The following is a 12,205-nucleotide window of genomic DNA, read 5'->3' on the forward strand; positions in this document are numbered from 1 at the left end:
TAACGTTAGCACCAATGCTTCTAATAGCAGGTGCTTTTCTTCTTCATAATGCATTTTTGTCTCAATAATTCACGTAAGGTCGTAAGAAAATGTTTTGTTGTATTTTTATAGTAAGACTTTTGATAAATAAGGGCTAAATGCAAAGAGAGACTGAAGTGAGATCGCTGCTTTGTTGCTTTGTAAAGCCTGAAAAACCACAATCAAGGCTAATAAAGGTGGAATAAAAACAAAAGAATAATGATAAAAGAATAATGCGGATAATGTGTCATACTTGGCGGAGGTGTGAAAGAACCGTTTGGTGAGAACAATACAATCATGATTCGGGCAGTTTTCAACAGTGAAACATACACAAAGAGAACAGGAAAGTTTACATGTGAGATCTTACAGAGATGACAAGGGCCATAAATCAATCTGATGAGCCTTCTCTAAAAACACACATGACATGGCCTTAGAAAATATTTCATAAAATTCACAGTTTTACAGATTCGATTATGAAATTTTTTATGAAGTCTTGGAAGACTTGTGGCCTTAGCTACACTGTGTTTTCAAACTCATTTCCTACATCAACATTTTTTTAAATACATTTAAAACATATGTTTTTAATATTTTTATTTTTGTTTTTATGTTTGAGCTTATATATCTCTATTATCATAACAGTCTGAGTGATTCTGATTCCTGAACAGTAAACTTTAAAGTGTCAGCTTTGTGAACAAAGGTTGGTTATGTATCTAGTGAGAAAGAATCATGAGCAGAAACCTTTTTATTTTGGGTATGTAATTTCGGTCTCCATGCCAAAAAAGGGGGGTTACTAGTAAGGGGTTAATCTATAAAACCACAATTTCTCACTTCCAGCTTCCTTAAAAATCTTAACACATTTCTTTTAACTACCTTCATAAATGTTAAATGTTTAACACTTTAGCTTACAATCCAAACATGATTTCATAACATTTAAACACATTTTTCCTTAAGCATAATTACATGATTTACTTAAATGTTAAAATCCACCACACTTTACAAACAAATGCTCACCGACTCCTTCCTTGTTCAAACAAGCTTTAGTCCTGCAATATCACTTTTCAGGCCCAGTTTCTCCACACATCTTGCCAACCTGCTTTCGATCCTGTGAGTGACTCTGATTCCCTTAAAATCACTAGATCCTTCCCACCTGGTGACTAATTAACTATCTGCGGCTGGGTGCCACACCTAGCACCAAAACCACCCGGGCAGAAAGGGTGTGGTCTGTAGCTCAGCTCAACACCTCCCACTCGATCTTCCCACGGAAACCGCTGGAAAGATCGCACACAGTAAACTAGTAGTCAGAGATGTCCTCCTGGGCTCCCTGCCTGCTCCTCCACTGGCAGTAGGACCACCAACCGCCGGACATCCCGGTGAAGAATTGTGGACTGAAGGTCCCTCCGAATGCTGGAGACATGATGCTTGGATGTAGGATATTTGGATGCTGATGTTACAGGCCTCACCTCCGGAATACAGGAGCTTGCCACAACTCTAATATTCACATCCCGTACAATGTTTCTAGAATCAGGATTTACACTGATGACTCTTCCAAGCTTAAAGTGGCCCCTCAATGCATTCTGATCACAGAGCCAGACAATATCTCCAATTGCGACATTCCTCTGTGCAGTGTGCCACTTGCTCCTCACGAAAAGATTAGGACCAGCAAGTTGGCTCCAGAATCTCCAGAATTTGTTGACCTGATGCTGCATTTCCTGAAGTCTCTTATAGGGATAGCTTGCAAAGTCAAATGTTTTCCAGTCACCACTTGATGATGCTCGTCCCAGCAGAAGTGTATTTGGCGTGACGTACTGCACTGTATCTTCAAGGCTCTGCACCCTGGCATCAATGGGCCGCTCATTTGCCAGATTAGCGGCAAGCTGAAGAGTCGTCTGAAGCTCGCTGAAACAGAGCCCTGACTCTCTTCCCAGACTCTGGAACGCCTTCTTCACAATCCGAACAGCTGCTTCCGCAGAGCCATTCCGATGAGGTGAATCAGCTGGCAGAATTTTCCAATGCCAGTCAGTTCCATTTTGAGCTGAAGTATCCTCCACAGCAGACCTATCCAGGCTGTCCAGGAACTGATACAACTCCTTCAGAACAGACTTGGCACCAACAAAATTAGTCCCTGGATCAGACCATATCGTCTTAGGGTGGCCTCTAATTGCGGTGAACCTCTGATAAGCCATCAGGAAGCTTTCAGTTGACATTGTGTTGGTGAGCTCCGTATGTATTGCTCTGCTGACCATACAGCAAAATACAACTCCCCAGACTTTCATTTTTACTCTTTTCCTAACATCATCTTTGACCTGATAGGGTCCAAACAGGTCAACGGCTGTGAACTCAAATGGAGATGCTGGCCTGGTTCTCTCTTGAGGCAGATCACCCATAACTTGCTGACATCTTCTCACTCTGGCTTTCTTGCAGACCACACAATTTTCAATGACTTTTCGAGCAATTATTCGTCCCTTGATGACCCATGCTCTCTTTCTCACCTTCAATAGAGTGGCAGCCACACCCTCGTGACCCTTGCTATGAGCTTCCTGAACAAGCAATGTTGAGACCCAGGCGCTGCAAGGTAAAAGAGGGACACTAACTTGGTCTTCATTAAAGGCTTGGACTCGACCACCACAAACCAGTAACCCAGTTTCTTCCTCTTTGAAGACTACCAGCCGGTCTATTGTGGTTGCTGGAAAGGTCACCCCCTCTTGTGTGGCAAGAAACAGATCCCTTAAAGCATCTTGGCGCTCTATCGTAGTGATGACCCTGGCTGATGAGACTGCCTCCCACTTTGGAGCTCCCAGGATCTTACTTTTAGCTGCAAAGCATTTTGCTGCCCTCCAGACCCAGGCAATGGTCTTAACCAGACGAGTCAGGTTGCTGAACCGTCCTTCATCCACCAGGTTTCGGACAGCAGCCCCAGCAGGTGGCCTTCGATGCTCCAGGTTTAGTGCCTCTTTCACCTTAGCTCTTGTGAGAGCCGCAGCAAATGATTTCTTCTGCATCCTTCCAACACTCTCTCTGGCAGTTACAGATACATCCTTTGCAGACTTAATCGGCCACTCCTCAACCAGTAGACTCAGGAACTTTGGTCCTTGCTGCCATGGTGAATTTTCAGCCAACTCCTTTGGGCCAGACCCACGAGTAATGATGTCAGCGATGTTCAGGGATCCAGGAATCCACCACCAATCCTGAAGTTGTGTGCTGGTTTGGATTTCTCCAATCCTGTTGCCAAAAAAGGTCTGAAAGCCATAGCTCTCACGTTGAATTGAACAAAGTACAGTTTGACTATCAACAAAGTGGTACCATTGCTTAACTTGAATTCGGCTATGTTGCTCAAAGTACCTCTTTAACCTGGCGGCGAATACTGCTCCACATAGCTCTGCCTTGACTCCTTCCCCCTTGTGGTCTAGGGGGGCCAGTTTAGCTTTAGACTCCACCAGCCTCACTGTTGGACCTTGATCACAGTCCCACCGCAGATACAGGACGGCACCATAGGCATGATCGCTCCCATCAGAAAAGGTAATTGCATCAGGCTCAGCTGTCACACTCACTGGTGTCAAGGCTCTAGGGAACTTGACTTTGCTCAGCTCAACGTATTCTTCAAAAAGGCTGATGGCATCTTCTCTGAGATTTTCTGATAGCGCAAGGTCCCAAGTGTCCCTGACAGTGCTGCATTTGTGTTTGGCCTCTTGAAATGCTCTCCGAACCAAAATGGCTCCTTTCTGCTTTACAGGCGTCGTCAGACCAACTGGGTCATACAGCCCAGAAACTTGGCTAAGCAACTCTCTTCGTGTCAGTGGGTCTGGCGTCTGAGATCTCACCTCTTCCTTTTGAAGGTCTTGGCCAACTCTCATCTTTCTCTTCCTCTTTGAAAAGTTTACACCAACCATAACATGAAGCTTGTCATCCTCCAGGGTGTAGCCGAGGCCAAGAGCTTTGTTGTCCTCCTCCTTGAGCTGATTTGGCAGGATTACAGTCTTTGGAGTAGCCTTCTGTTCCTGTTTTCCGAGAGAATCCCTCCTACTTTCACCAGAAAAGACCCACGGCTTCAACTTGAACCCTCCTGCTCCCAGGATCTGTTCCACATTTTCTGTGATCACTTTGAGCTGGTCCAAGTTGTTATGGGAGGTCAAGATATCGTCAACATAGCTGTCCTCCTCTAGCACCCGACGTTCTTCCTCAAGATGGCTAAACTGGGGGAGATTCGCGGTCTCTCTCATGGCGAGTTGAGCAATACAACCTGCTGGCTTGTCACCAATGTTTACTCTTGTGACTGCATATATGCCAAGCTCCTCCTCTTCAGAGTCACGCCACAGAAACCTATGCAAATGCACCTCCCGATCTTCAAGCCACACTGAATTGTTCATTTTCCTTATGTCTCCCAAAGCTGCAAACTCTCCCCTCCGGAACCTGAGAAGCACAGCACGAATGGAATTTAAGACGTCGGGGCCCTTTAACAGGAGGTCATTTAGGCTCACACCTCTACACTTCTGACTACTGTTCCAGACCAGTCTCACCGGAGTTGTGACGGAGTGTGGGTTGGGTGCGATGAGGTGGCTAATGTACCACACTGGGCCAGTCCATGTCTGAAGGACATCTTTAGGCAACTTCATTGCCGCCCCACGCTCGACCATCTCGTGAACTTGAGCAGCATAGGCAGCCTTCCACTCCGGCTCCCTGGTCAGCTGCCTCTCCGTCCTGAGGAAAGTTGCCTCAACTGCACACCTATTACTTGGTAATGTGGCTGGATCTTCTACCCAGGGGTACCTGGCGTGCCAGTGAGGAGTCTCACTGTGCTCATCAGCAACTACATATGTTAGCCCATTCTTTACCACCTCCAGCTCCCTTTCTTCTGCGAGGGTCATTTCTTTGCCGCCTGGCTGGCAGTTTCCACAGCGACAACCCCCACATTTTGGGATGCAGCCAGCACCGATGCTATCCCATTTCCACCACTCGAGGAAGCTAGACGTAGTAGTCCCACAACTGAATCCCTGAAGTTGCTGGCTTTGTTGACGATTAATGGGAATCACGCAGGGGTGTTCTTCATATTTTACCGCAGCAGTTCTCATAGACCTTGCGAAATGCGTTCTCGATGTGTGGGCTGAAACAGTTACCGCCTCGAACAACTCAGGATGGGTTCCAGCAACGGTCTTTCCCATTGGTCCGTCCCACAACACAAGGTCCCCCACAGTGCGGACTTTCTGCGGAGCCAGCTGTCCTTCCTTGTGACTTACAAGGAGGTGGATCTCCCTTGGCCTTGCCAGGTCACTGAGTGGAATGTCTGGGAAGAACTCTTGTAGTTTTTTAGCAGACACATGTCTTTGAATGTCTGCAATGCTGTCTAGGCCATAGCAAACCAGCTGGTGGGATCTGAGAGTGCCTCTTAAGGTGTTGACCCGAATTTTCAGGAGGTACCGCTTTGTCTTGACAAAGGCTTTCATGCCTCCTACACCATGGACTACAAGCGTGATGTCTTCACTTCTGAGATTGAGCCGACCTGCTGCCTCATGGGTGATATAATTTGTATGGGAAGCTAGGTCGATAAGGGTTCCAATTTTCTGCCCAGCATTTGCTGTTACCTCCAACAGCATCATGATGACAAACCACTCCGCTAGGCCCCTCTCTACCAGAAGACTTGAATGACTCTTTGCAAGATGGGAGGTGCTCGCTGCCGTGTTACAGAATGCATCCCGACATTGTTTGGCTAATTCAGGTGAGAGTTTTCTGAAGAATTCCTCCTGGGCCTCGGTGTAATTCCTCCAGCTCTCACCTCCCACTGTGGTTTTTCTCCTCCTCTGAGCTGTACTGTCTCTGGATACCTCAGCACTGGGACACGGATAATAGTGATGGTCTGCAACTCTCTGCTCTCTACAATCAGGACTTTTGCACAGAAACAAAGTTTTGCAGTGATTACCCTCGTCATGGACCTCCAGACATTTCCAGCAGGCTCCCAGCTTCCGTACCGCATCCTTCTTCTCTGTGAGCTTGAGCACACGAAACCTTTTGCAGAAGTACAGTTTCTTCTTATGCTTGATGTCCCCACAGATTACACATCCTGAGAGGTTGCTACTTGACTGGATTGATGCTCTGGTCCTAGCCTGCCTTTGTTCAGGCCGGTTTTCTTTCCTCAGTGGCTCTTCATCCCTCAATTGATCCAGCTGTTCGTAGATGCTCTCTTGACTCTTGAGAAAGGCCAGAAGATAGTCGAAGCGGTTCTCTGGGTCAGTACTGCTTCTCTCAGCTGCATAAAGAAGCCACTCTTTCTTCAGTGCATCTGGAAGCTTACTTTCAATCGACTTTGTCACCAGAGGATTCTTTAAAGCACCAGTGTCACCCAGGTCACTCAGGTCTTCAAGGGCCTTCTCCACGGCTTGGATGAGCTCAACAATTTTCTTGGGCTGGTGACATTTTGCAGCTGGAAGTCTCTGGAGCTCCTCTACTATTTCAATAGCAATCGCAGTTTGGCTTCCAAACCGATTCTCTAGGACACGAAGAATGTCATCTGCTGTGTTATAGGTCATCAATCGAAGATCTCTCATTAATTTCTCATCCAAGCTGTCAAGAAGCTGAAACTTTTTGACTTCTTTTGACCCAGTGGGTTCTCCTTGCCTCTGGAGGGCCTCCCAGTCCCTTTTCCAGCGATGAAAGTCTCGCCTGATGCCAGTAAACTTGGGGAGGGAAGTAGGCTTCAGTCTAATGGCTGCTGTTGGATAGCTGATAGAAGCTGCACTCACAACTCTTTCGGCGTCTTCTTTAGCTTTTACTTGAATGAACTCAGCTTTTCTTGACATTAACTTGGGGATGATCTGCTCAAGACCTCTGACCCGCAGCTGGAAACCTTGTCGTTCAGCAGCAGGAGCCCAACACTTCCACTGTGCGTGCAGCTCTTTTGCCCTCTTAACCAGTTTTTCTATGTAATCAAACATGAAGTCATAAACCTCTTTATTTCCACCAGCTCCAAAGGATACCACCCTCTCTACTTCCTCCTCCGCAGCCTTCACTGCCATTGTCAGTTCCTCTTCTCCAAAGTTGGTCCAGAGTGTCTTTTGGATAAGCTCTTTGAGCTCATTCAACCTCATCTCGCACTCACTTGCGGTTTTCCCAATGTCGGCCTTTTGCTGCTCATTCAACCTGGGAACTCCTTCGGAATCTGGATCCAACTCGGCTTCTACAAGGTACTGGGCCCCTACATCATCATTGGCTTCCATGACCTTGTTGGCCTCAATTATGAGCTTTTTGAAACTGTCCCTGAGCTCCTCTTCAGGTGTGATGGCATACATTCGGACTACGTTGTTAGCCAGCCGTGAGAATTGTCGCTTTGCGGATGTCCTATTGCTCTTTAGCTGCTCCAGTGTCTTTGAGTCAGCCATCTTTTCAGCAGGATTGGGTGAGAGGATTTCCTGTTTTATCAGGCCTGGCTGGTTGCTGTTCAGGATTCTTTGTTCCAGTCTTCACAGCGGTTTTTTACTGTCAAGTTCCCTCACTCTAGTGAAGTTCAACCCTGCAATTTCCCCCACTTGAAAGGGTATGCTTGCTCTTGAAGGTTTGGACTGGATTTTACTCAATGACCAGGAATCAATTCTTTCTTTTCTTTCTTTTATTTGAAAGTTGCCATGGCCAAAAGCAGGTAAAAAACCTTAAACACAAATACAAGTAATCAAGAAAATATACAATAAACCCAAGTAACCATATTAAAGCATCAAAACCCAGGATCAAATACTTAAATTTAAACACAAATTAGTCTTGAAAATACATTGAAAGAAAAACCCCATATCTAGAGCACCCAAATAAATTGAAGACACTTTTAAAGCACTACTTAAATAATTCTACCCTTAAACTCTAACAGCTTTAATCTATAAAACCACAATTTCTCACTTCCAGCTTCCTTAAAAATCTTAACACATTTCTTTTAACTACCTTCATAAATGTTAAATGTTTAACACTTTAGCTTACAATCCAAACATGATTTCATAACATTTAAACACATTTTTCCTTAAGCATAATTACATGATTTACTTAAATGTTAAAATCCACCACACTTTACAAACAAATGCTCACCGACTCCTTCCTTGTTCAAACAAGCTTTAGTCCTGCAATATCACTTTTCAGGCCCAGTTTCTCCACACATCTTGCCAACCTGCTTTCGATCCTGTGAGTGACTCTGATTCCCTTAAAATCACTAGATCCTTCCCACCTGGTGACTAATTAACTATCTGCGGCTGGGTGCCACACCTAGCACCAAAACCACCCGGGCAGAAAGGGTGTGGTCTGTAGCTCAGCTCAACAGTGCTTTTAAAAGCAACATGGAATTTGCATGGAGTAAGAGACACTTTTAAATGCTAAGATGTTAATTTTGTGCCAAAGTGTTCTTATTGAGGCATTTGTTTTATTCTAATGACAACACTTTATTAAATAATTTTCAAGCATTATTAGAATCAAGCAGTACTTGTTTAAACCTTTACTAGAATTTAACAATTTTCAACTGTTGCATATATCACAAGCATTGCCGTAATGCAACGTTTGTCAACACTTGTTTATGAGTTCTAAGTCAGAACAATAGCAATAAAGCACTTTTACTGTGTTCTATTCTGTTGTCTTTCCAATAATTGTACAAGTGCCAAAAATAGATAAATTCCATGATTTCCATCATTTTGTAATGGGTTAAATGTTTCCAGAGTGTTTTCCAAGGTAGAGTCATTTGGGCAGTAAATGTTTTCAGGAACTATTATATTATTTCTGGTCTAAAGTTCTGGATCGTCATTGTCCAAAACACCAGAAATAGCTGTGTTGTTAATTCCAATATGACTCACAATACCCTGTGCCATTACTGTAGAGGAGTGTGTCCTCTTTCAGTTGACAGTCCATGGTTATTCCACATGTCCCTAAATTCCCTCTGAATAATCTGAAAATAAGTCTGAATAATAATATGAAACAACTCTGTTCAGCTCTGCCCATAAATGTTTGATCTGTTGATTATGCACACTGCGACCCGTAATGACACTTCTTCCATTTAGTCCTCTTCTATGTGACATGTAACGTGCAACCTCAATGTTTTCCATGCCATGGTCACATCTAACCCTTGATGGCAATCCAAAGTTTTGAATCCCTTCTCGAAACAAAGACAGAACACTTAATGTTCTGTTTTTGTTCAGTCAAGATATATAATGACGATCGTGCACCAGAGAGACACAGGAAGATAGAGAGATCCAATAGCAGGTATTTATTCATCAAGGGTAATCAAATCATGGTCGAACAAGCCAAGGTCAAAACCAAAAAGACAGTCCAAACAAAGGAAAAGGGACAGGAAAGGGAACTCAGAAAACGAGCGGACTCGGAGGACGAGCAGAAAGGAAGAATCTCGGGGGACGAGAATGCTGATACACGAAGGGTAAGGACTCCATACAAACAACAGGAAAAGACTGGAATATATAGTGAGACTAATGACAATAGATTGCCTGCAACTGGTGCAATTAACAGGAGTGCAATTACTGTGAAGACAGAACCAGACTAGAGAAATTCTAGTGCCTACAGTGAAGTGCCTAAGGGGAAGTAAGCTCCCTAGTGGACACCCAGGGAAACAGAGACTAGACGGCGTGACAGACGCGAACCTTTTAAAACGATTCAGTTCGATTTGGTGAACTGTTTCAAAAAGATCTGGTTACATCGAATGATTCGTTCGCGAACCGGATATGACAAACTGCTTTGTTTTGAACTGTCTTACAACAGACACGGAAGAGAAGACAATGCTGAATAAAGTCGTAGTTTTTGCTATTTTTGGACCAATATATTTATACAAAATTCTGATAAATTCAGAAGCGCAAGTAAAAGACCAAATACGCATTAAACCTTCAACCAGGCTGCTGGATTCTGCTATTTGGGCCGGTGGGTGGATCCTTAAAGTTGGGAAAGTGCTCACCACTATCCAAAAGCACATGTCGGGTGTAGGATTTTAAGGCAAAGCTGTTCAGTACGAACAGACTCCGAGATGATCAGGAAAAATACTGAAAAATTGCAAAAACTGGAGAGACACCGAGCCTGCGATGTGTACGCGCCACCATCTTGGTCGATAATTGAATCATACCCATTCAATTGAACTTGCCACAAGTTAACTTCACTCAAAGTGTAGTAAAATCTATAAGCAATATGAATGCTCCTTAGTTAAATTTTAAGTGTCCTAGATAAGGGTATGAATACTTATGCAATGGAATCATTTAGATTGATGTAGGAAAAAACTTATTTAAACCATTTTAACATATGGAAACAACATAACAAAACATGAAACAAATGAAAGGGTATGAACACTCTTGCAAGGCGCACTGTAGATACTCAAAACCTTGATCAGCAATGCAGTTATTGGCTGGTGGCAAGACAACAACATAATGACAACATAACAATACGATCAAGGAAACAGTCTAGACAGCCAAATGACATATAAGTTGTAATACATTAATAAAATGTGTAACCATGTTTTTTTAATTACACCCAATTATTTTTCACAGTTTTAGTGAAACTTGCTGTATTTTGTACAGAATTAGCATTTCCTAATGTCAAAATTATTGTAAATGGCAACTTTAATTTTGAAGTTAACATATGACAACATTAATGTTTCTTAATCCATATGATCCACTGTAAGACATAACTGACTGTTTAACCTAGCTGTGCATCATAAATACATGTGTATAACCAAATGAACATCTTTTCAAACTGTTCTTCATTTGATAATGAACTTCATCACTCTGTTTTGCCAATAACCTCTCTGAATTTAAAACGCTGCTCAAAACTCATTTGTTTTCACAATGTTACCTTTCTTAAGTTGACCACTGTTTGTTCCGTTTTATGTTTGCCTTATCCATATATTACTCTCTAGATGTCTGATGTTCTCTTTACCTTACATTTTGTATTATTGTTTGTTTTGTTATCCTCACATTTCTGATGTTTATTGTAAAGTGTCCTTGAGCTCTGCACTCTGCTCTGAGACAAGCCCTATATAAATAAACTTATAATATATTTTATACTCATTTAAACTAGAGTTGCAGATATCTCTTAACCCTTTCACTCAAGTACTTGTCAATGTAAGGGTCTATTGTTGCTGTGGTCTCCGGTAGTTTATTATTGTTAATGTTCCTACTCTGCCTTTTCTAACAGCACAGACCAGTGTTTCCACTTTGTGGACAAACGAATTAGTGCAAAAACAATTAAGGACATATGTGAGACCTGTGCGTGCTCTCCCCTTAGGGTAGATGAACAGTTTAGGAGAGTAACTAGCTACATGTAATGGCGTTACATAATTTAATAATTAAATGTAACCGTAATCAGTTACAGTTGCTAAAAAATTTTGTTTTTGTAATTGTTAACAATTACAAAAGGGATTACATTTAAATATTTACACACATCCACTTACAGATTTAATTGATTTCTTTCCCAAATTGCACTGAGACATATGGCACTATTATTTCCGCGATGCAGACAACACAGTCTGGTTCGTAGAATCAAGTTAAAAACGGATTTCCTATTACCTAACATGGACGGAATATGCCATTTTGGGTGAACAAATTAAAAGTAGGTCAGTACACTTGAATCAAAACGCGATATGGACGATAAGTGTCTGTGAATATTAAGCTGCAAAAAGGCAATATATGAATCCTGCACGTTCTGTGTGTCTGTGGAAATCAGGTGTGGACTGGCCATCGGGAGATCTGGGACAATTCCCGGTGGCCTGGCATCTGATTTGGCCCACAATTTTAATATTATTATTGTATAATTGCCTGCCAAACATACTTAAGCGATTATTTCCGAATCCGCCATTCCTTAATTAAATCTCAAATAAAACATGAATTAGTTAGTCGTAAAAATGCTATTTTTCAGCTCACGTGCTCTCCGTGCCTCCGCCAAATGGAGTAACTCAGAGTAATCAATGCTAGGGAGAGAATGGAGTGGACTGTGGAAGCACACAGCTGGAGCAGAGAAGCAAAACTATTGTTCAGGGTTTCAAGTGCATGTCAGCTTCTTCTATAAATATGCTATTGTAGTTTTGTCTTTGTTTACTTCGTTAAGCAGCAGCAGCCCATTGCTCATCAGTCATCACTCAAAATACTGTATAAAGAACATTATTATTATTTATTGTAATGTTAAGGTAGAAATGTAGCAGAAAAATAATCATATTTTATAATAGGGTTAGGGGGAGCAAAGA

Source organism: Carassius auratus, unplaced genomic scaffold, assembly GCF_003368295.1.
Source record: "Carassius auratus strain Wakin unplaced genomic scaffold, ASM336829v1 scaf_tig00214205, whole genome shotgun sequence".
In the NCBI taxonomy this organism is placed as follows: domain Eukaryota; kingdom Metazoa; phylum Chordata; class Actinopteri; order Cypriniformes; family Cyprinidae; genus Carassius; species Carassius auratus.